Source organism: Cervus canadensis, chromosome 8 (genome assembly GCF_019320065.1).
Source record: "Cervus canadensis isolate Bull #8, Minnesota chromosome 8, ASM1932006v1, whole genome shotgun sequence".
Classification (NCBI taxonomy): domain Eukaryota; kingdom Metazoa; phylum Chordata; class Mammalia; order Artiodactyla; family Cervidae; genus Cervus; species Cervus canadensis.
In genome coordinates this window covers 56,702,377-56,721,921 of record NC_057393.1, presented here as the reverse complement: position 1 = coordinate 56,721,921, position 19,545 = coordinate 56,702,377, and the positions used below count along the sequence as shown (strand labels likewise).

The 19,545-nt window shown below is 49.6% G+C and overlaps 1 protein-coding gene across 12 annotated transcripts in view; it reads left to right on the top strand.

Moving 5' to 3' along the window:
• The window catches only part of C8H10orf71 (chromosome 8 C10orf71 homolog), a 51,308-nt gene that overhangs the window by 19,351 nt on the left and 12,412 nt on the right, over window positions 1-19,545 (top strand). Inside the window, exons 1-3 of one of the 12 annotated variants that reach the window (XM_043476339.1) lie at window positions 3,807-3,912; window positions 4,553-4,585; window positions 6,059-6,181. The exons of 1 other annotated variant lie outside the window; for it this stretch is intronic. The gene's annotated coding sequence lies outside the window, so the exon portion shown is untranslated. 10 more of the 12 variants (XM_043476348.1, XM_043476347.1, XM_043476340.1 and 7 more) reach the window with 10 other exon arrangements.

Below are 19,545 nucleotides of genomic sequence, written 5' to 3'. Positions count from 1 at the left end.
AATCATCTCACCCTCGTCTTCTCCCACAGAGTCCAAAAGACTGTTCTATACATCTGTGTCTCTTTTGCTGTCTTGCATATAGGGTTATCGTTACCATCTTTCTAAATTCCATATATATGTGTTAGTATACTGTATTGGTGTTTTACTTTCTGACTTACTTCACTCTGTATAATAGGCACCAATTTCATCCACCTCATTAGAACTGATTCAAATACATTCTTCTTAATGGCTGAGTAATATTCCATTGTGTATATGTACCAGAGCTTTCTTATCCATTCGTCTGCCAGTGGACATCTAGATGGCTTCCATGTCCTGGCTATTGTAAACAGTGCTGGTAGCACACATTTGAATGGGGAGAAAGAAGGAACCATGTAAAGACAGAGGGGAAGTGCTTCAAACAGGGTCAGCAGCTGCAAAGGCCCCGGGGCAGGATAGAATGGGAAATATAAAGCCGAGCAAAGAAGCAGGTGTGGCTGGAGCCAGAGTAAGTAGTGATCCTTACCTCACTCCTGCTCTGAGGTCAAACAATTGTGCTCCCCCTGTGCCAGAAGCAGATGTAGGAGAAGAGCCTTCTTCTCCAGCTGCTGCTCAGAGAGAGGGGAGTAGGCAATGCCTGGGGGTGCAGGACAGCAAGAGGGCTCCCTGGAGCTTTGCACTCCAACCCTGCCTTCAGATCCTCCTTCCCCACAGTCAAGCTGCTCTGTGAAACCCAGCCATCACCGCTCTGTATTATAGGGAGCAGCAGTTCTTCCAGGAAGGCCCTGCTTCCACAGCATCTTAATAATTAAGGCACCAGGGGAAAACAATGCAGTCTGGGAAGACAGGGACACCTGATTCTGAGACTGGCTCTACAATCAATTACATAACTTGGGGCAAGGGATTTCTCCTCTTTGACCTTGTTCTCCATCTGGAAATAGAGATAGGCATGACTTCCTCCCAGGGTGGTTGTGAGGATCAAAATACACACAGTATACAAGACAGCTAACAATCTTAACAGTATATTCTATTAAAGCCAAAATATTCAAAGTATCACCATTTCAGCACTGGTTCAATACAATAGTCAATACAGAATACTACTAAGAAGATATTTTGTGGGGTTTTTTTGTACCAAGTCATTGAAATCCAGTGTATATTTTACACTTACAGCATTTCTCAGTTTAGACCAGCTAGGTTTCAAGCGCTCATTAGCCACATGTGGTTGGTGGTGACTAAAGCAGATGGAGTGGCTCAGGTTTGGCACATCAAGACCAAATCCATCTGCCCCTGTTTTTGCACGGCCCTGTGAGCTAACGGTGGGCTTCCCAGGTGGTGCTAGTGGTAAAGAACCCACCATGGACAAAGGAGCCTGGTGGGCTACAGTTCATAGGGTCTAGTAGTGGTAGTGAACTAAGAGTGGATTTTATATATCTAAAGAGGAGAGAGAATCAAAACCAGAATATTTTGTGATATGTGAAAATGACATGAAATTCAAATCTCCATGTCCATAAAGAATGTTTGATTGGAATGCAACCCCACCTCTTCATCTACAAAGCATCTCTAACTGCTTTTCATGGCTGAGTAGAACAGCCCTGACAAAGGCAGTCTGATCCACAAAACTAAAAACATACCCTCTCTAGCCTTTTACAGAAAAAGTTTGCCAGCATGTGCACCAGAAGCACAGCTCCTGACCCCTCACACTCCTCCTAACTCATTTCCAGGTCCCTCCTAGTGGCTAACTTCTCAGCTGGTCACCATGATTTTATTTTAAAATCATGGTAGTATTTTAATAAAGTGGATTTACTTCATTTCACAGGACAGGTTCTGGTTTTTTTTTTTTTTTTTTTTCATTTAAATCTTTCATTGCAAAGTCCTAAGCCAAAAGTCCTGAAGGATAGGCCTCAAAGAGAGCTTCCAGACCACATAGCCCTCAACTGACTTTGATAGCCACCAATCTGGCACCCGGTTTGTCAGACAGAGGGAGCATCTCTAAGGAAGGGTCCTCAGTGACCTGGGCCAGTGGCCTGTTTCCCAGCCACGAGTTGAAAACAGGCCCTCCCAAATAAATCCAGCCCTTCTGAGCTGGGCACCATTATCATGCACCATCCGTTCACAAAGCCACTAACTCTGAGTTCCTGGTAAGGAGATCCATCTGATGAAAGGGTCTGAAGGTGAGAAGTGTCCTGCTGCAGTAATACCCCATTCTGCCATCAGCTCTGAGGACACCCTTTCACTGTGCTGACACTCAGGTACAGAATCCCACAGTTAACAAAACAAATCAGTAGCCAAGGAGATGCCCTGGCCAGACTTTACTCTCTCCCCCAGAGGGAGGCAAGCAGAACAGGTGGATGGAAGGAAGCCTGTGTGTTCCCTGCACTTAGGCTTAAAGAGTGATTCGCTAGAGCAGCTAGGGCAGCTGCAAGAGACCTATTGTCTAGACAGGTCAGAGGACAAACCCTCTTCTGCATCCTCAGAACCAACCTTAGTCATGTGGAATCCAGGACCTCTGCAAGCCTCAGTTTTCTCACCCGTAAAGAGGGTGCATGAACAGTCATCACATATAGGGAGAAAAGAAATCAGACAGTGCCTGCCACATAATGGGTGCTCAGCAAGTAGTGGGTCCCCCTGTCTTATCTTTCCCTAACTCTCCAGCAGGGAGCAATTCATGGTGAAAGAACAAAATGGTGCTGGGCCCTAAGACAGAGTACAGTGGGTAGTTTCATTTACATAAGGACTCAGAACGGTGCAGGCCACAGAGTAAAGGTTTTCCATGTGCACACCAACATTACTATTTTGTTGTTATACATATTATTATTAAGCCTTGGGAAAGCACCAACTTCCTGAAGACATTTATGGAAACAACTCATAAAGAAGGCTGAGCACGGGTGAAGAGAGCTTGGACAAGCTGCTCAGCACAACCACATCTCAAAAGCGGAAGGATCAGGGGAGCTGCCTCACGTTATGTGCGGAGATGTGAACTTCAAACACCCAAAAGTGGAAACTGGCCTGAAGGACCCATTCCACACTGCCCTCCTTACCAGCTTCTCAATGTTTCTAATTAGAACAGATGAAGAACAGAGCAGATCTGTCCCCAAATTAAGTTAGCAGCATCACGCACATCCAGACAGGAGCGAGGCCATTTTCACCCATGCTGTCAGGCAGCCAGGCAGCTCCCACGATGCTGCAGAGGTCCTGTGGAGAGTCGGAGCCAGTGAAGTCACCGCAAGGAGTGGACGCCACTGCACGCCGCCTGAGGACAGCTTTATTTTTGCTCTTGCAGAATGTCCAAGCAGGTCTTGTTTTTCTGCATGATGAGGGAGCCGGCTCACATAGCGTTCGTGATTCTACATTTAGAATTGTGTCTTCATTCACATTCTTTCCACGCAGCTCACAGCTCCTGGACTGGGAGAGAGTGGTCACTCTGCCTGGGCCCGTCCCCCGGAAAGATGCCAGCTCCGGCTTATGCAGACCCTGGGCTCTTGTTGGTGGAGCTTGGGCTGAGGCCTCTGGCTGCGTTTTGTGCCTGGGGTGGTCCACGCCGCTGCCGCACCAAGAGTGAGCCAGATATGGGGTCTCTGGGACAGGGCAGCTGGAGGCACATTCGGGGGGAAATCAGATTCTATAGTGGTCAGCTGTGGTCAGCCTAGCTGGATGGGGTCCCAGGCCAAACTCTGAGAGCTCCTGCTCCCAGGACAGGCTTTTGCCGGGTCAACTGCGTTTTATTGTTCTGTCTCGACCCCTCCTGCTGACGTCATTGACAGAGCTGCCAGCCACTGCCCTGCCCCCAAATGTTCCCTGAACCATCCTTACGGTTCTCTTTTCCCAATCAGCCACTTCAAGCAAACACCACCAGCACCTGCCACACAGCAAAGCTCACCACTTCTAGGATCCTAAACCAGACATGAGGTCATGTTCTCCACCTGTGAAGAATTAAAAGTAAGCTGGGGAAGAAACGTTCTGAGGAGCGGGAGGAAAGTAAGGGGCCCTGTTGAATGGTTTCAGCTCAGGTTACTAGTTCCTCAAAACAAACTCCTCCTTAAAATGGGATTTAGAAATACAACTTTTCCTAAAATCCAGAACAAAATGATTTGGGGCAAAAGCAGATAGCATACAAACTGGCTGTATATTTGTTCCAATGTCTAATTGGGGGGGGAAATTTTTAAAAAACTAGAGCATCAAATCCAGGATTTCTCAGGTATTATTGTTTTTTAAAAGCTTTTAAAAGCTCTGTTTTTTTAAAAAATAAGTCAATTTGAATGCTCTTTACCGAAAGATAAGTAAACCATGGTACAGATGGTTGAAGAAGTGGCAAAAATCAGGGAAAAAAATAACAAGTGAATGCCTACCATTTGAGAAGCTTTGTAATATAGAAGCATATCTGTACGTGAGCTTATTTGATCTTCAACCCCACAGAGCACAGGCAATCTGTCCATCTTAGAGATGAGTAAATTGAGGCACAGAGAGGCTAAGTGATGTGGGGGAATACAAGGGGCTAGGGCTCTAAATCCTATTTATTGTTTTGTTTGTTTTGTTTAATGCTGGTTGATCTCTCAAATCGATTCTTTTTATCTGCCAGGTTGGCTAGCATTGATTTTGACACTCAGGGGAGGTAAGTGGGGTGGGTAGAATCAAGGGGTTCACTTTGGGTGTCCCTCAAACCATCTCTGAGTGCTGATCAGTGAACAGGTGTCCCCACAGACACATCCTCAAAAGATAAGTTTAGAGGCTCCCAGGAGGAGGAAGGAAGGGCTGGATCATCCTGTTGGTTGGAGGTCTTGACCACTCCATCTGCAGGACCCCAAGGAGCTGTTATTTATGACTCATTTGAACTGAAGTGCATAGACCTGTCTCCCTGGGATCCTGCTACTGGTGGGTTCGAGTCTGGAGGTGGTGCCAGGCCTTGAGTTAGGGCTGAGACTGAGGTCGCTGGCTGTGAGTAATCCACGGGGGCAGGCAGGGCAGTCCACAAATAGATTCAGAGGTACAGTGCAACACAGCCTTCCAAAGAGCAGGACACCTGTCTGGAACCGGGCACTTCTGCCTTCCCAGGCCCCAGGGCAGGGGGGTGTGAGAAGGGATCTTGAAAAAAAGGAAAGAAATTCCTGCATTAAAACTCTTGTTCCCTCCGAGGGTCAGCTTGGAGGAAGGTAAATAGAACACCCAGGAACTGGCATGGTGTGAACAAAGGCAGGGGGGTTGGAAAAGATCTGGGGGGTCTGTGGGCAGTTTGGAGAGTAGGTGACCCCAAGTCAAGATAGGAAGTGGCCATGGGAAGTCAGACATAAGCCCACCTCAGGGCTGTGGAGGGGCCTGCCCTCCAGAGATGGGGAGGGGAGTTCTAACCTGGCACCTGGGCCTTGCCAACAACCACATCTGCCATGGCCAAGCTCAGCCAGTGGGCACTTACCTTACCTCTTCTTTTATTATTTCATATCCTTCAGCAACTCTCACCCTGAAACCCCAGGCTAGCCTTCCCCCAGCCTGCAGCCAGGCATGTTATTTTGCTCCAAAAGCACAGCCCAGGACGGTTCCTTACTCGAGGAATGCAGGCTGCGGTCCTCCGAGCCGATGATGAAACAGGCTATTTCTGCCCTGGGGCATCAGCAGGCCTCTGGGCGCTGGTTCCAAGGCACACACTATGGTGTTTATAGTGTTTCCCTAAACAAATGTTTTCCTTTGCATCTTGGGAGGTTTTTATTCGAATCTCAGCAGTAGAATAGTATTAAAAATCAATCTGAATAGAAGTTGGAATCCTGGGTTAGGATCCGGCTAAGAGGCAAGCAATTTCTCACTCCCCAAGTTATCTATTACCCGTGGCCGATCTGGATGTAAAAATAGCTGCTGAGGCTGTTTGTTTAATCTGACTGTTACTTGACACCACGCGGGTGTTGCAGTGGGGACTGTTTGCCTCTTCCCCACCAAGAACACCATTTGGTTTCCCCCGGCTGGGTCTCTATTTAGGTACGCTTCCCCAACTTCCAGTGTCTGGCCAGCTTCTGGTCACTGATTTTCCTCAGGTGGGCAGGTTTGTGAACATTAAGAGGTCTGGGTCTTGCATCCATTCCCCTCTATCTCTGGGCAGTTTGGCTGACAAGGGAAGAAATTTTGGCTGCTGGGCAAAGCCAGGCTGCTGGAAGAGTCAGGGTCCTGTCCGGTTCCTGGGAGGCCTGGAGAACAAGCAGCTGGGACTTGCGGAGAGCGGAAGGTAGGGTCAGATGCCGGTCTGGTTCCCTCGCAGAGGCTGGGAGGCACAAGCTCCCACGGGCCGCAAGGATGTGCGCTCTGGGCCGGCGGGGCTGGGAGGTTGCCCGCCCTGTCTCAGGGCGCTGTGCAGGGCGCTGTGAGTGGCCAGGGGCATGTCGGGGCTGAGTTCCTCCGTGTGCTGGGTGTGCCGTGGGAAGGAAGTGCCGTGTGGACCATGAGGAAACAGAGGATGTGGTATAGACGGGTGTGACTTTGTCCTTCCGTGCATCTGTCAGGACACGTTGCTCCCACATGGCTGAGTGGGCACAAGTCTTGGGTGTGTCCAGGGCGCTATGTTGTCAAATGGGTGCAACCTTAAAGGTTCTAGGGTGGGAGACTGGCTCTCTTGTGTCCCCCACTGCTGGGTCAGGCAGGATCCTACCAGTTGTAACAAAGAGGACAATTGGTCATCAGGACATCTTGGCCCATGGACCCTGAGAGCATGTGTGGCTTCAACAGGGAAAGGCCCCCAGACTGTGTGTTCTTCCACACCCAGGGGTCTCCAGCCAGACTCACACAGGTGGGCCTGCCTGAATCTATCATGGTATCTTTTTTTCCCTCAGGGAGAATTGATCCTTAAGAAGAGCAATACTGTAAAGTTAAATAGACCTTAAGAAGTTATTAAGAAGGATTTTTAACACCCCCCATGGATATATTGATAATGCAGAGGGCTATGCATGGGGGGTGAGGGAGGGACTATTTGAGAAATCTCTGTACTTTTCACTTAGTTGCTCAGTTTTGCTGAGAACCTAAAACTGCTCTAGAAAATAAAGGCTATTTTTTAAAAGACTGAATTATGAATCATTTCTTTCAACATATCTAGCCCAATTATAACAAATATTTAAAGTAATATTTTTTAAAACCCAAAATATAGGAGTCTGGGAGAGTAGATTAACAAATATTTGTATTAAATGAGGTCTAATTTTCCAGTATTTGTGTTCCCTTTACTACAGTGGTTGGTGAACCAAGGCTGTGGGCTGGGCACCTGGTTTTATAAATAAAGTTTTATTGGCACGCAGCCATACTCGTTCATTTACATAATGTCTTTGGCTGATTCTCACAACTGCCCCAGGCTGTGTGGCCAGAAAAAACTAAACATGTACTATGCAGCCCTTTACAGAAAGTGTTTGCTGACCCCTGTTGTACCACTCCTTAAGACGGGTTGTTTTCGTTCGCATACAAAGAGCAGTGAACATTCTAACAGGGCCTGTGAGCTGGACCCTTCAGAAACAATGGCTAGCTCTGCAGCTCCTTGCCCCTCCACTGGGCTCGTCCTTCCAGTCTAGCTGGTACAGGAAATGTTCAGCTTGCCCTGGGAGAATTAGCTTTGCTGTGGAATAAGGACTAGGTTGAGCAGGGCAGATTGTGCTTATCGGGATGGTTTATAAATAGACATCTCTGGGTGACCCAAGTCCAGCCTGCATCTGCCCCTTGGTCTTTGAGAGGGGAACAATTGTGCCTGCTCGCTGGTGACCAGAAGCTCACTGGGATGGGAGTAACCATAGCCTGCTGGGAGGACAGGGGCTGATGGAATGCTGGGTCCTAAAAGTATAGGAACTTGGATCCCCTGGGAACCCAGGAGACAAAGGTGTGCAGAGGAGACGAGGGAAGGCCAGGTGGCCCCAAGGTCCGAGATGAAGAGTGTGTCCACCCCGATGTCTTGTCCCTGAGACTCCAACAAGTGACTTGGTACTTTTTGCTTTTTGCTCCTGACCCTAAGGAAGCCCAGGAGACCCTTACAGAAAGGGGAAGCCCCACGTCTGGAAATAGCCCTATTCCTCCAGCCTATGCCAGAAATCTCAGTAATTGAAACCTGCCAGCCAACGGAGCCAGGCCTGGGCCATCTTCCTCCTTGGCTTTCAGGCCTTCGCTCCATCCGCCTGGGGTTACTGGAGAGATGAAAAGGGCTTTCAGAGAAGACCGCCTTATGAAGACACAAGTGCTGACATTTCCCAACAGGCTGCAGTGGTCTTGGTTTTATCTCCGTCTGTGTTTAAATCACATTTCACCAGACCCAGCCAATCTGTAGCCCTATAATGCAATCTCATGTCTCATTTCGTCAGTTGGGAAAACCCAAAACACCTCTTAGTTTCTACTTGATCCCAGGGATTGCAGGATATGAGCTGGGGGTATGGGGAAGGAGAGGACAAGGCTCATAAACGCACAGATCAAGGCCCCAAAATGAAATGTGTGGAGCACTGCTGAGATGTGTCACCTCCAATGTAGGTCATGCCTATCATTCTGGAACATTTCCTGAAGGGGGCTGCATGAGTGAGTAATGCGTGACAGCAATGTCAAGGCTGAGACAGAGTGGGCTCTTGGCTGCCCTCGGTTCCCAGGGCTGAAGAAGGCTTGGTGCGAAGTGCATTCCCTTCCGAGGTGCGGCTGTCAAAAGTGTTCACAAATGTGACTCCAAGAGGAGCCAATGGATCACGAATGTCTTTCTCCCCGGGACTTGACAGACTTCTCTTTCTCATCGAAGGAGAAAGCAACCCTTCTGGACCACAGCCCATGAAAGCGGGGAGAGAACCTTCCCCGTATCCTCCATTCTCAGCTTGCCCGACACCTGGAGGCTCTAGCCCAGAGAAGACTCTGCACAGTGAAGGGCTTCTGAACCCATGGAGATGCCTACGCCTGGCGTCGGTAGGAATCCTTGGTTCCTTTGGGCCTCTGCACCTGGACACTGTTCCCCTGGCCTTAGTGGGTCCCTTTTGTCCCTGAGTGGCCCCTTCCCAGGTGGACTTGAGCTGCTGAGGACTTCAAGTTTGAGTTAAAAGAAGGATTTCATCTTAGCCACGTCCCATCTTAAAGCCTTTACCTGAAGCTTGACGAAGGAAGAGCAGAGGGGAAACCGAGCTTCGCTTGAACAACCAGTGCTTTCCCCACTCTCTGACCAGTCTGGTGGCCAGTTTCATGTCTCTGAGCCCTGCCTGCAATGGCAAGGTCATGTTAGAGCTTCCCCTGGGCTTGCCCTGGCCTGGGGTGGCCTGGTCACATGCAGCACTGCCAGCAATCAAGGGTAGGAACTCAGACCCACTTGCTAAACCCACGAGCTCATAGCTGCTTCTTGCCCACAGTGTCCCACCAAGTTCACCATAGGAATCTAGCTGTGTTACTCTATATGCAAAATACTTACATAAATCGCCTGTTTTTTTTTTTTTTTCCCTGACTCATCTAGCATGCAAGGTTTCCTCAGATTGGTTCCAGTGATGGCTTAGGAGACACAGGCATGGCTTTCAGGGGAAACAACCGCCATACAAACACTGATGCTCTGAACGGTCAGCCGATAAGCATTCAGATGAGAGAATTGAGCAGTTTGCTCAGGCAGAGGAACCAGTCAGAAGGCAAAGGTGTGAGCTGGTTCCAAGGACAGGCAAGCTTTGGGGGCTCTGGGCAGTCACTGGCTTGCTTCTCTCTCACTTTCATGCTGGGGAAAGACATTGTCCTCGCGACCTCGAGCCCCTAGCCCTGGATTGGAGTAGATTATGTGGTGAGAATGGTAACGAGACGTTGACAGTTACCAGGTGTCAACCACCTCACAGACACGAATTCATTGGGTCCTCACAAGGACACTGGGAGGCAGGTATTACTTTAGTCTCATTTTGCAGATGAAGAAACTGAAGCAGAAAGAGGTTTTGTAATTTCCCTAGGGCCACTCACAACCAGTACAGCCAAGAACCATGCCCCTAGGAGGTCTGGCCTCAGTCCATGCCCTTCCAGCGCCCCCATCTGGAAGGTTAGAAATGTGGCAAGCGGCATTTAGTGAGCACCTACTAGAGTCTTTACATGCCAGGGCTCACCCTGCAATCCTGTTGGCGGGTGTTTGCACCACAATGATAGATATTAATTCCTTCTGAGGGAGGTCTGTTTCAAAAAACCCAAGGTCTCTAGTGGTGTAAGCTTCCATTTACTGAATCATTACTCTGTGCAGGTCTCTTCTGGGCCCTTGACGCTTTTTCATCTCTACCCTTCACCATTGCCCACAGAGGTGAGGACAGCTGCAGAGAATGAAGGGAGGCTCAGAGAGGTGGAGGGAACTTGCCCAGGTTGCACAGAGCTAGGAAATGGGACATAGTCTGACTCTAATTTTTCCACTCCCCTCTGCTGGGTGCTGAGGCTGGAGCCAGCTGGGTGCCTGCACACAGACTGGCAGCAAAGCTCCTTCCAAGCTGCCTTCAAGCAAGCACTGCCTGGAGAGACCACCCTCTTCCCACATCCTGAACCCTGCAGCTGGCACTGATCTCTGCCTGTTCTCCCCCCACAGGCAATGGTCCCTTGGAGAGGGAAGCATTTCTGATTCATCTCTATACCCTGCATGTGCACAGCCTGCCCAGAGCCAGGCCTAGAGCCAGGCAGACACAACCCAAACCAGTCATTGACCCCCAGGCACCCCAAGTGGCCCAAGAGCATATGACTCATCAGTACAACCTCCCAGAAAGAGGTCCAACCTCCAATAGCTCAAGGCTTAGGCATCGGTGTTCCAAGTGTGATCCCAAGTGTCCCTGGATGCTCTAGCCCTGCCCCAACATCCTGAGAAAGCATGTCTGTGGTGGGCCCAGAACTCTGTTTAACAAGCCCTCCAGGACTTTCTGAGAAGTGAGGACCAGTGTCTCATGAATGAGAAAGAGAAAAGATTCCTTGTTGATCTCAACAAGGAGAACTCCAAGAAACTGACGTTTTCCACTTCAACTCAAGTCATTGTTTTAAATAATCCTGTCGGTCTAAACAGCACTGTTCAATTGTTTTAGAAGGATCGCCTGGATGGCAAATGCTTTGTCTCACCACTCTGAGCACTTCAAAAGGAATTATGTGAAGAAGGAGGGATGCTTGTCAGTTCCATGACTGTGTCCCCAAAGCAGACAAGTTCTCTTTCCTTCCCTGGATGAGCTGGTCTCACAGCTGCCACATGGGTTGGAGAAAAGACAGCTGTCACTTACCAACCAGCCATTTCCCTTCTGTGTCCTAGCCTCCAGCAGGAAGTGAGGAGAAGGCCAGGGACAGTGGGGCTCTGATGTGTCTATGGGGTTGGGGAGGGGTTAGAGATTCCCAAGGGCTCCATGGGACACCCCTCCCCCAGCCCCAATACTCATATCTTCCTGACAATTCAGGGACCAGGAAGAGGGCACCCTGCTGGCTGCTCCTACGGGATGGCCATGTCCAGCAGGTGCCTTCTCTAGCTTTAGTAAAGCAAATGCTCTCTGGTGGGAAGAGGAGGGCATGGGAAGAGAAGGTGCTACAAGAAAGACCTCCACCCTTTCTTAACCTGAGGGGACACCATGGCAGAGGTAGACACCCAGCCCATAACCTTCTCTACCTTGGCTGCTCAAGGAGGGCAAAACCGCTTGGCACAGAGATTTGGGTCTGAATCTCAGCTCTGCCACTCCCTGGCTGTGTGATCTTGGGCAAGTTGCTCAACCTCTCTGATTCTCAGCTTCTTCACCTCAGAATCCTTTGATACAGGTCCTATCTAACTCGGCCAGTGGTTGTGACCCCTGAGAAAGATGACAGATGTGAATTTCATGGCAGTTAGCAGGAGCCGGGTAAGCTGTGGTGGCTCTTGCAGCTCTGCTTCTCTGCCATTGCCACCCAGCCTGTGGCACCAATTTATAGATGGGGAAATGAAGTCTGCAGATGGTGAGGAGAGCCCTGTGCCCCTCTGTCCTCTTTGTGGTTCCAGGAGCTCTTCCTGGAACTTCTTCCCTCTGCCCAAGCCTGGGACTCCCCTCAGGGCTACTTTCTAGGGGTGTCCTCTCATATGGCCTGGCTCTCTTCCCAGGGGCTGGAGAGAGGATAGTTACCTGAGGGACACCCCAATCCCAGCAAACCCACATGCCTCTTCCTCTGAAAGTCTCTGAAGCAGCCTCCTCTCTGGACAAGGTTCTCCAGAGTGGAGTTACAATTACCCCTGTAACACCCACTTCATAGTCCATAGAGGCTTCCTCAAGGACCAGGCTATACCTTCCCATCAGCCCCAGGTTACAAAAACAAGGCTGAGGCTCAGATTGAGGGACTTGTCCAAAGTCTAACTGATTCCGCAGCACTTAGTAAACAGTCAGGTGTCCATGTACTGAAAGCCTTGCTGGGTGGCCTGCCAAAGCTGGACTCCCAGGTGGAAAGGGGTGCACAGGATAGAAGACAGGGGATAGGGTGGCTGTGGGTCTTAAGATGAGCACCAGGGAACCCCGAGGGTGAGAACCAGGAGTGGGGGACTACAGGGCGCCCAGGGGTGGGGTGGGGTGGTGCCAAGCACAGTTTATCAGCCTGCATCAGAAGCTCCTGGAGGTGCCTCTTTAAATGTAGGATGCAGAGATCCTCTCCCTCTCCAGCAGCCCCAGGTTCAAGCTCTGCATCACCAAGTATTAAACATCTCTGGTTTCAAGGTCTTCCTCTGTAAAAAACAGTAATTTCCATCTCACAGAACTGCTTCCTAATTACGTAATAAGTAGTAAGCAATAATATAGTATACAAAGTGCCTATCTCATGCCAGGTGCTCTGTATATGGGGATTTCTTTTACTCATTCATTCATTTGCTTAACAAATGAATGACCCTCTGTTAGACTCAGGTACTGTACAGAACTGGGGAGGCAGCAGTAAAGCAGAAAGGCAAGGCCTGGCTCATGGACCCACCACCCGGATGGTCTTCTCCTCTCACCAACGGCATGAATCCGGTCAGACCCTAACAGTCACTGCGTTTGGGCCTTGAATCTCTACTTCTCCATCCAAATGAGAACCTAGCATCACTATAAGCTGGGCAACTCCAAACAGAGCCTCATTAGGAATGATCAGATTCTGGTCTAGGACAGCTTAAAAGAAAAAAAAAACAAAAAAACACTACAGACTATAACTCATTATTGAGCCCTCAAATCACTTACCACATTGCATGTAGATTTTTTTTTTTTTAAATGAAAGACTACTATGGAATAGGATGAAAAAAGCAGAGTGGTCCATGTAAGCAAAGTAAGTTTTGCTTCATGAATTTTCCTTGTTTTGTATAATTATTTGTCTCTGAGCTGATTGTAAGCTGTAACGTGTATGTATTTCTTGCTGTGTGTTGAGGGGAAAATGAGTGGGAAACCTCTGCTCCTGGAACATATGCAGAGAAAGACTGTGCGCACATTCCCTGTTGCCCAGCAGCCTGCATGTGGGTAAAGTTCACGGACAGGACGGCTGGGGCTCACAGGACTCAGTGGGTCTTCTTCTCTGCAGGTAGCCCCCGGGCTGGGGGCGACCAGGACCTGGTGAGTCTGGTGGCTCTGAGCATCTGGAGACTCTCAAGCAGTGGCTGCCTCGGGGGCTACTTTCATGACCATTCCTTTCCTCAGCCTGCTCCGGCATAGGAGGCTGCACCCCGCTGACCAGGGTGGGGGGCACAGAACTGAAGTTTTTTTATTGTCCTAGTTTCACAAGTGTAGGTAGAGGTGAAGTGACTTGCCCAAAATGGCACTGCTTTGGAATAGGACCTTGCCCTGGTGTCCAGCTCCTTCTGCTGCCCAGAAGAGCCTAGTCTATTCCTATCTTATGTCACTTCCTACCATTTCCAGAATACAGGACAGGATGTTCCTGGGAAAGGTGGAAGGAAGGAAGGAATGAATGAATGAACTAACAAAGGATGCTCCAAAGGCCTTACTAATGTTCTTCTCCTTTCTTCTGTAAAGCAGTTCTCAGCTGGCAGTGATCTTGCCCCAGGAGCTTTGGCAAAGTCAGTGGTACAGACGCTGAGAAGCCCTATTATTAATACACAGGACAGATCATTAGCTCCATTTTACAGACAAGAAGCCTGAGGCTCACAGACTCCCTGTAAGTTAGCCAAGGTAGTCAGCAAATGCAGAGTAGCACTGGGATCTGGCCCAGATGCCAGGTGGGCTCAGCATTTCAGTGGCCCCTGTATTTCTGGAAGAGCTGTATGCCCCCTTCTAGCAGCTGCCCTGCCCTGGCCTGGCAGTGGTGTGGCCCCTGGACTTTGGGTTGCATCTAACAAGGAGGCCAAAGGGTCACTGGGCTCAGCATCAAAACCATTTCTACCAGTTTGGCCCTTTCTCGTTTCTTAGCCTTTCACAGAACCATCAACTCCCCTACGGCCCCCTCTGGCAGTGGCATGTGGCTGGCATTGATCCCCCTCTCTGGGAAGGCACGAAGGAGACAAGGGCAGTTGTTTAGGCTCAGGTCTCTTCTGCCCCTACTTTTACCTTTGATGGCAGCATAGTCACTCCTATAAAGGTAAACTGGGGCACCTCTGAGCTCACAAGAGAGCCCAGTACCCCTCATCCAAGGAGCATCTGGCCACCAAGGCTGGTCCCCCAGTGTCTGCAGAGAGCTGTCAGGGGAGCCATGCCAAGAAGCCAGCCAGTGCTGGACTTGAGCTCCTTCCGGTGGAGGGGAGGGTCCAAAGACTGCACTGACTGAGTCAACCCATCTGGCCACCAAGAGCTTTAAGGAGTGATCCTCAGCAATGCCAGCCATTAGTAATGATCAGAAACAGTGCTCCTGTTAGCCTTTGTGGAGTGAGAGCCCTGCCCAAGGATATAAGAGCAACTGAAAATCCGATGGGAGCCTGCAGGATTCAGAGGCTCCACAAGCCCATGTTCATGCCTCGCCCCAACTCTGCCTCAGACGCCAGGTCATAGCAGAAATCAGCCATGGAAAATCAGCCAGCGTTACTGATTACAGAAACAGCCAGCGTTACTGGGGCTTTTGCCCCAGAGAGCAAAACATTGCTCTGCCCGCCCTGGTCACGCAATCAGGAAACAGAAACAGAACTGAAAAGCAGGTTGCTGGAACCCAGCCCATCTCTTCGTCTTTCTCCTCCTCTCCCTGCCTCTGTGTCTTGCTTCTCTGCTTATCTCCTGCAACTGAATGCCCCCGGGTGTGTGATGCCAGGTGCCGGCACCCTCCTGTCATGGGGAGCGCTGGTTGGGTCAGACTCAATCTTCCTTGTGCCTCCAACTCCAGACATGGCCCGAGGTCTGGGCAATGCTCAGAGGCTCCTGAGGAAGCATCCCATCCAGACACAGTGGACCAGTGGCCGGAAGTGGGAGTCAGGCTGTGCTGAGTCCCAGAAAGAAAGCATCTCTGCTCCCCAGCTCTCTCCCAAGGGCAGGAGAACACCCACAGTGGCCTGTGACCTGTGGTCACAGCCAGCTCCTTGCACCTGGCAAGCCCAGGCGAGCTGGTTTCTTTAGTTACATCCATAGGATTCCCTGGACTTCTACATGCTGCAGGACTTTGAGGCCCCCTGTACACATGATGGATTCAGGAAGGACTTAGATGCATGCCAAATAGGCACTGCTGCTGGGGCCCCCAGTGCCAACCAACCATGTTCCTGGGGTTGGATGAAGCTGGCCCTGTCCTCTCCCAACACACAGAAGCCTCAGGGTTCATGTGAGAACCCTTGGTTTTCCCAGTCTAGCCCCTAGTTTGGGGTTTTATTTAAGCCAGGCTGGGCCAGGATGCAAGCAGAACCCCCTACCCTGGAGTGCCAAGAGCCACACCAGTGGAGCCAAATGGTCAAACCAGGTGTGCGATGACCTGTGTGCAAATCAAAGGTGCATTTTATATGGTTAAGAGGCACTGCCCAATGGAAACCAGTCTAAAGCCGTCTAAGTGCAACCTAGCGCCATCCCTCGGTTCACCCCAGCTCTGCAAGGAGATGGCACAGGTCAGCCCTGCCTCGGCTGGATCTTCAGCACTAGAACCCAGAGGAGTGAACATGTACTGAGTGAATGGAAGTGGGAATAAGCTTCAAATGTGGCTTCTGAGAGTCTATTAGAATATAATAGACTCTTTATAGAATATAAATTCTTCTATAATTTATATTAGAATATAAATTCTCTATTAGAATATAAATGATCTTGAAGTTTCTGATTTCCAAAAGTAGAAAGGAGTTATAAGGAGAGAGCGATCATTGCATTGGGAACTAGCTAGGGAGGAATCACCAAAGGCCAGACTGCAGGGCCCTGGAGCCAAAGGCAGGTGTGATCCAGCTCCAGCAATCTGTATGGGACAAGCTACCCAGGGAGCCTCAGTTTCCCGGCCATAAGGAATAAAAGAAGGCAGGAAGATGGGAGCAGTGGGCCTGCCACCCTGTAGACACTTGACACATATCTACACTCCTTTCCAGCTGAGGAAGTTGATTTTGCCATGTAAAACCTAGGACATAGGCAAGGACATTCCTCTGAAACAGGAAGACTGCTGGAAAATACACAGAGAGGTCAAGAGCTTGCCCCAAGAATGACCAGCAGGGCACCTGCCCAGTGTGAAGTGGTGGAGGCTGTGTGTACAACATCTGTGCATTCACAAGCTGGAAAAAGTCAACTGTCATGGTTCACTATACCAAACTGCTCCTCAAGGCAACCCCAAGTCAGTGTCTCAAAAAACCACCCAGAAAGAAGATCGAGAAGAATCAATTCCTATCTGTTAGGGCCTTCTGGGTGTGATAAAGCCAACCCCTGTCATTTCCACTGGCTTCCTGCTTCCTCCTTTACTGAAAAGTGAAAACACCATTCAATTAAGGTAATTAAATCCACCCAAAGAGCTCAAGCTCAAAAACCACACTACAGGCAAGTGGTCAAACCCAGCAGCCAAGCAAACCCCTGCGGCTTCCTGTGCAAACACGGGAGGAACACAAGGAGAAGGGAAGGGCCTGCCTAGCAGCCGGAGAGCATCCCTCCCAGCTCTCAAGGAGCAACCACCAGAGCCTCCCCAGACAGGAGGGACCCTGTGCCAACCGGCCGAATCGTCACTTCTGCTTCTGTTGTTGTCATGAGAAATGGAGCTGTGAAGTTCTTAGGAGGTGAACAGAATGATAAACCATCCTTTTCTCCATGGAGCCTCAAATCTCCCTTGAGCTCCAGTCCAGGAGCCAGGACACACCCTTCTGTGCCTGAGCGCAGTGATCAGAGGGGTCAGGGCTTCATGCTGGAGAAAATGTGGGGTGGTCAACTGGTGAACCCGAGCTGAATCCCAACCCCAGTTCTCTTTTTTACATGCTGGGTGGCACTGAGCAACACTCTGTGCCTCTCCACGCCTTTCTTTCTCTACCTGGAAAATGGTGCTAATAAAGACCTGCTGAACCCACTCCATCAGGGTCACAAGAATCAAACGTGATAATGGATCCCAGAGTGTGTCCTGAACTGCGGAGTAACACGCAGCTATGAGTCATCCCAGGGTTGACTCACAGGACTGGCTTCCTCTGACTGTGATCCACTTTGGGTCCTAAAAGCTGGTGAGGACCTCAGGTTGCCAGATGAAAAAACAAGACGTCCAGTGCAATCTGAATTTCAGATAAACACTGGGTACCTATTTTTAAGATAAACATGGGATGATTAATTTTATAGAGAAATTTGACTAATATAAAGAATGGCCCAAATATAGGACATACTTATACTAAAATATGTTCGTTGTTCGATCTGAAATTCAGATTTCTCTGAGTGTCCTGTATTTTTAATTTGCTCAATCTGGCAACCCAGCCACGCCAGACCACTGACTGCAACCTACCTTGCTGCGTCTCGACTCCAAGACCAGCCAGGCTGGGGTCCCAAGCCCACCTCTGTCACTCAGCAACGATGCAACACGGAGTATCCCGAGGTTCTGTTATCTCCTCTCAGAACTGACAGTGTGCAGCCACATGGAGTAAGGAGCTGGGGTCTCCCAGGGGCACAAGTCTGCTCGGGTTCTATGGACCCGCCACACTGGATCAGGGTCTGTAGGGGGCGCCAGCAGGTCCCCTTCTCTGGGCACTTCCTGTCCTCAGAGCCTGGTGGGGTGTAGGGTGGGGCTGCCTGACCTGTCAGGCCTGGGCTGGCAGCTGGCCAGGAGTCCCGTGAGAGACCAGGAGAACATGAGGCACCAAAGCTTTCGTCTCTGCCTTCCCAGGCCGCACACTCGCCGCAAACCTCTGTCATCACATCCTTGTGGCCCAAAAGCGTACTCAGCAACGGCAGCTGAAAGCCTTGACGAATGGCCACCGTGCCATAGGCATCCTGTCAGTCAGAGATGAACCAGCTGGAGACCTCACCCCCAAGGAGCTCAAAGCTTTGTTGGGAAGATGGATTCATAGCAGCTAAAGTGGAATTTTTTTTTTTTTTAGAATTCTATAAGGAATAAGTGAAGAGAGGAGGAAGTGGTCAGGAACTGGTGACTGGGGACAGAGAGACACATTCCAGGCAGAGGGACTACCACCCCAAGGAAGTAAGCCAGGACCCACCCCAAGGAAGTAAGTCCAGGGCCCCGCAGGCCAAGCAGGAACGGGTGTGAGGGAACTGCTGGCTCCCCCAACTAGAGAGCTTTGAATGTGAGACATTCAAGAAAGAACAAAAGAGAAAAAAAAAATACCTGCACAAAATAACTTATTCCAGTCCACAGTAGTTCAACTTCATCGTTCAGGATGATATGGGGAAAAGCATCATGTGAGAAAACGTTTTGGAAGAGTCAGAATTTAGTAACAACCATGCAAAGGCTATGTCATTGCTCACGGTGAGAAAAAGCTGATTCATGAGGATGCTCCCACAGATCTGGCTTGCTTGACATATTTTAATTCAAAAAGATGATCCTGATAATGAAAGGAAGACAAAACACTTCTTCAAGTATAATTCTCCCTGCCTCTGGCTACAGCAGCAGTGCATGCATGCCCCAGTTTGCCCCATGCATGTCTTCTCTATGGTTGTATCACCAGAGCCTTTGGCCCTTCCCTGAAGGCTGAATTGGAAAACCCTGTCTATGCATTCCTGCTGGGGACCCTATTTCCCCTTGTGCACTCTGGTGCTTTGCAGGACCCTTGCCCAGCGTCCAGCATCTGCAGATGGAGTGTTGGGAGAGCAGTTCTCAGAAGTCTGTCTAGGCTCCAGGGTTGTCTGTATAAGAGCAGATGCCAACACTTCACCTGCTGACACCCATAATTTAGGTATCACCTCAGCTAATGACCATTTGCAATGTGTCTGTAATCAACACCACAGTTAACATATGCAGCAATTATTTTCTGGACACTAGCCCTCCAGAGAGATTCAAAACCATTCCCCAACATGGAGCCCTGAGTGCCGTTAGAGAGACAAACAGGAAAATGACAAAGTCGTGAAGTCACTTATTTCTCCCTGATATAAATGCTAGCATATATTCAGCCTAAAACTCAACCCTAACTTAACTGGTATATGCCATGGTGTGAGTGAACACCTTCTGCCAGCCAGCCTGTGGGCCAGCATGAGGATGATCTGCTCAGCCTGCTTCCAGCTCCCACCACAGGCAGATTTTATATCTTTTAGGGCTTGGAATCAAAAGGAAAAATTAAAGTCACCTGGGTTCAAATTCACTAATTTGAAATTTGTGATAATTCTA